This window comes from Cupressus sempervirens, chromosome 11, assembly GCF_028749045.1.
Source record: "Cupressus sempervirens isolate cs-2001-9-10 chromosome 11, ASM2874904v1, whole genome shotgun sequence".
NCBI classification, from domain to species: Eukaryota; Viridiplantae; Streptophyta; class Pinopsida; order Cupressales; family Cupressaceae; genus Cupressus; species Cupressus sempervirens.
The window spans coordinates 838466246-838472245 of record NC_143128.1 but is presented as its reverse complement, the minus strand read 5'-3'; positions in this window follow the sequence as shown (position 1 = coordinate 838472245).

The following is a 6000-nucleotide window of genomic DNA, read 5'->3' as shown; positions in this document are numbered from 1 at the left end:
ATGACAATAGAGTCATAGAAGGAGGCAATGAAGGAATTGATAGGAGAAATTGGAGACAAGAAAAAACTATCACACACAACAAAAACTTCTAACATAAATATGTACATGGCAGATGGCCTCTACCTTTTATAACTCAAGATTATTTATGCAAACCCATTGTTTGGTTGAGAGAAATATCTAAACTTGTGGGGAAGAGTGATGAATGCATGACCAACAATTGTAAGATTAAAAGTATTACCAAATATTCATATATATTATTAGTAAGATTTTAAACATTGGATTGAACAACCATATCTCATAATAAATTTTCAAACACTTTTTAATCACATTGGTATCATCTTACATATTGTTGGTTAGAACTTTTGAAAACTCTCTATGCATTCCAAAATATTCCATTTGAAGATCCTTCTGATAGTTTAAATTGAAAGACATCAACTGTCATGCCCAAAACTTAGGTAAAAACATACCAACACATAATGTTTTTTGGAACAATATTGAAAGGTTGAACTATACAAATATGTTTATTGAGTTGTCACTACATTTCCCACAATGAACAATGTCCAAGGTTTACATACTAGTAGTTCTAGGTTTTCATTAGAGTTTTTCTAGGTAGAAAATATTCAATGAACATCATAACAAGGGTTTAGGGCCTCATGTAAGAACACTAATATCAGTTTACTAAAAGAGTTCCTAAGTTGAAATCACTTGTAGTATTAGTTCAATTTTAATTCTAACTTACATAGTTAATTTGAATAAGACTTTTAAGTTTGAGATATTCCTAGTTATTTGTTACTATATTAAATAATTTTTTTGATTCTTAAAATATTGAACACCAATTCGTTAATTAACTAATATATGCCAAAATTCCTACAACATAGAAATTGTATTATTAGAAATGCACATTATGACACCTTATATAACATACAACTCTTGAAAATCTCAACTTTAAACATTCTCCTATACATACATACATTAAAACTTCTAATCAATATAATATTCAAACATATTAATAAGGCTAACAATAGGAAAAAACTTACTACTTTATTCATCTATAAAAGACACTATAACTATTGGACATTGGTCTTACAAAATACATACAAAATGTTGTGATATAATATAGTCTATGTTTTTAAGCAAAAAATTATATACAAAATTAAATAGCACACACACATTATATATATTTTATATGATATATATTCCCTAGAATTTTTGGTCTCAAATTCATTTTGACAATTGAGTGTCAACACACTTAACCAATTTTCAAGATGATGCCAAGTATAATACAGATGTTGAGCCATAGTATGTGTTGAGTTAGAAATTCAATAGGTTCTAAGTGAACTTTAGGTGCTGAGCAAGATTTGAATGCCAAGTGATAAGTGATGCTGAGTCACTATAGGTGTTAAGAAAAGTATAGATGTCGAGAAAAGATAGAGTTACTATAGGATCCAAGTGAGATAGAATTCCTATATGTATTGAGCATCAAAAATCAATAAGCACCAAATAAAACATAATCAACATATGATTTTGTACCTTCAAAAACTCAGGTGTAAACTATTTTTGAGCCAACCTAAGCTAAATATCAAAGGATCTAAAAGATAAGATCAAATCTTTTACATTCCCTATATAATTAGCATGCAACCAATAAGAAAAATGGACAAAGCATGTAAACAATAGGAAAAGTGTAAAGATTTGAGTCAAAAAGATGGATGAATATTGATCATAGATTCATACCTAACCCTAAAACTTCAAATCCTTTATAAGGAGGATGAAACCCCATAATTCATGTGTGAGTGTAAGAGAGTGATATGGGAGAATTCTAGTGAAGTTTAGAGGGGTCTAAAGAATTAAAGAAGGAAGAGAAACATTGCAAAATTTAGTTGGTTAGAATAGAGTATCATCAAATCAAGTAGAGACATATTAGATCAGGAAGGATCAGATCAAACTAAGCAGAACAAAGATCTAGAATCAACAATTAAATATTGTAAGTCATCAGGTCAATACATTCTAATACTTTCTACCCATTGTATTAGGAATGAAAATCCTATGATGATAGGTTGATTTAATAGTCATGTTGTAAGCCTTTCAACAAGGTGCTAAATCCTTTAACAAGGTAACATTCCAAGTAAGTGTTTGTAAATCCTTTAACAAGGTCACTTTTAACAGTGTGTAAAGCCTTTAATAGGGCAGGCCTTTCACAGGGCAGAGCATTGGAAGTGGTGAAACTTTGTAACCTTAAATAGTTACATATTTCTACAGTGATAATTTGTGGGTGTCATCCCCACCCCAATTTTACCTTCTCATTTTTGAAGGTTTCTAGGTGAACAAAAATCTTGTGTTATCAATTTTCATGCATGTTTTTAGTTTTATGTTAAATAGATATGGTAGATGCATGTTGATGATCTCAATTAAAAATTTTAGCGGTTAAATACTATTACTTTTGATTCACCCTCCCTCTTAGAATTAAATCTTCCCACTTGTAAATTCCAACAATTGGTATAAGAGCCTAGTTCTCACAAGGAGAAGCTTTATAGCTTGGAGAAAAGATCTGGAAATGGAAGTCTAGAAACTTGGGAAGATCATAAAAAACTAGGTGATTGATGTACAACTCACTCTACATACTTTGGAAGAAGTCAAGGAAGAATTAAGAAAATATTTAAAGAGAAGAGACATTACCATAGCTGAGAATGATACATAGTATGAGGAGATTGATACCTCAAAAGTGTTTACAAATGGAGATTCCAAAGAGTTTGATGCAACACTATCAGATTTGATGGAGAAAGAGCACAAGAAGAAGAGATTATAACTCTCAAGATTAGACAAGAATCTCAAGCCATGATGCTCTCTGAAGTGGCTAAACAGAAGAAAAGAGCCATTGAAGAGAAGGCTATGCTAGAAGAAGACAAGAGAAACCTTGCTAATAGACTAGAAGAAAGGTAAATTGAGCTTACAAGAATTTCCAACATGCAGGTAGACACCCTAAGTTAGATGATGAATTTACATCATGAACTAAATGTTAAGGACATAGAGATCTCAACACTAAGATGCAAAATGAACAACTACAAAATGATCTAAAAAAAGAAGAGGAGATTGTAGAGAGCTTCAAAAAACCCAATGAGGCCATCAAGTACTTTGAATAGCTACTAAAATCACCAAGAGCTAGCAATGATACTTTAGGACTAGTCTACAACAGCACTAAAAAAGGAGAATCATCCAAGACTATAGAAGAAAGAAGTGACAAAGGTAAGAAACCTACTTGTTATTTTTGTGGTAAAAAAGGACATACCTCTAACGTGTGTAGGATCAAGAATTCTCATCAGCATGATAAACTTAAAAACATGGGTCACTGTCACAAGTGCAACAAGCAAGGACATCAAGCACATGATTGCATGACTAGGACTATCAGAACACCAAGATTTGAAGGTCACTACTACAATTGCAAGAAGTATGGACATGGAGCTTTTGAGTCTAGATCAAAGCCTATGTGGACACCTAATCAACCGACAAGGGGAAACAATCATGGACATCACTATAATTGGGACTACAACACTAGGTTTATCTATCACTACTATTAGGAATATGGACACATCCTTGAAAATTGCATAAGAACACATTTTAGTGGAAACTACAATAGATGGCTCAGCCAAACTACATGCTTTAGTTGTTTGAAGACTAGCAATATTAGAATAAATTTCCCAACAAGGTCAAACGCACCCAACTCAAAGTTCAACAAAGGAAAATGAAAGGTAGATGTTGAACACATCAGAGGAGAAATGTATAGGACTTGGAAGAAGAAAGATGGAGGAAACACACCCAATGAAGGGATCATTTCACCCAAAAGGTCAAGTGGTCAAACTTCATCCAAGTAAGTGAAAGAAGGCATTTAGAACTAATATACAAAGCTTTATCATACATCAATTCCAAGACAAACAATTATTGAAAAGGATAGATTAGTATGAACTGAGATGCAAAGTTAAAACATCAAGTTTTCATTAATATTGCCAAGTAAGAAAACTTGCCCTTAGATGCCGAGTAAAATTCTAGTAGATGTCGAGTTGATTACCAAAGTCAGTAGAAGCCAAATTATTAGTTGCAGCCAAGTTGGTAGTGGAAGTCGAGTGAAGAGAAACTCTAGTTGAAGTTGAGTAAGGGAAACTCTAGTGTATGTCAAGTGTTTGAAAGATAATGGAAGCCGAGTAATGCACAACTTCTTAAGAAGCTGAGTGGACAGTTGGAAATACACTAAGCATTAAATGCTACAAAATAAGGGTATATGATCACATTTTTAATGATTTTTCTTCATCGAAAAGAAAGAGAAAAGACAAAGAAGAGTGCAGAATGAATTTAAAGTAGAGAATCTAGCATTTGAGTAGATTTCTACATAGATTCAACATAGTTTCATCGATTCCAAGCTATTTATACTAGTGCCAAGCAAGAAAATCTCAAATTTCTTTTTATTTAAATCCTAGATAGAAGAAATGGCCTCTAGTTCTAGGAAACCTTGAGAGAAAGAGTTGTTGGAGGCTCAATTAGTGTCAAACAAAGTTAAACAACCTAATTTCTAGCCAATTCCAGAAGCTGCATATAGAAATGACCTAGTCAGAGCCCTATCTATTATTCCTCCTAAGGTAGTTATGGTCTAGGATGTTAGGAGGTGTTCTAATTATAAGATTGGTGCTATAGGAGACATGAAGATGAGAGAATATTATGATAGGTTGTGTGAAAAGGAGTTTTGAAGGAAGAGTAACAAATCATTGAGAGGAAGGGTTTGACTCGTGCCCTAGAATTCTCCACTATCTTCAAAACTAAAACTAAATGGATTAGAATAGTGTTGAGTAGAATTCATGATGGAAGTTTATGGTTAGAAGATAACACAATTAAAATATCAAAGAGAATTGTTCATAGGGTAACAGGGTATCCAACGCTAGATCAACCTAAGACTATCAGAAGTGACTCAAAGGAAGAAATGGTGAAGAACATAGGAGCAAAATGGAACAAGAGAGGCATAAACATAGATACTATTTAGGATCCTCCTATTGACTTTTTTATTAGGGTTATTGCACACAAGTTTTATCAATCCAGTAGACTTAATAGTGTTCCATGCATTGCAATAGACATTGGTTAAAAATTAGTTAAGAAAGGTCATACTTATGATCTTGTAGAATTGCAATTGCAACAAATTAATGAGAACTTAGGATCAATAAGGAGAACCAAGGGAGTAGAATGAAAATTTGATGCAATTTTGATTTGTATATTTTTTTATGTATAGAATAAATTTCCATCCTTTGGAAAAGTTAGTTGGAAAATAGACAGGTCCATAGTAGCTCAAGTAAATGAGTATATTGAACAAATGGGAGCTAATTTTGAGACACTTATGACTAGCTATTTTGAGGATTTCAAGAAATCCATGAAACAAAGACTAAGGTTACTTGTTTCACTAGTAGAACAACATGTAAATGATGTATGATTTCTTGTGGATACTAATTATACTGATATAAAAGTAGCCATATGAAGGGTTTGATGGCTAAGACCTATTGGATATGAAATAAACATTGATGAGGCATCTGCAACAATAATAACATTGTTAAAAGAGGAGGTATACAAAAGTACACCACATTTTGATGTGGTTACATCAAATTTAGATATGGAGTTGAAAACTGCCTCCACATTGAAGAAAAGAGATGAATTGGTGAAAAAGTTAAAGGTTATATTTGGAGAAGGGGCAACCAAGGCAAAGGTAGAAGAAGAAGAAGAAGATGATGATGATGATGATGAAAAATGGAAAGAGCCATTAGCATTGACCCAAGGCATGGGTGAGAATGTAGAGGAAGAAGAAGGTGCTGAGTAGGAAGCACCTAAGGTTTAACCCAAGAAGAGAAAGCCACAAAAATAGCACGCAACACAACCAAAAGCCAAGAAGAAAGCAACCAAGCCAAGCTCAGCCAAGACTACCACGAGGGAGAACACAAGGGTTACAAAAAAGGTAGCCAAGGAATAAGAGAA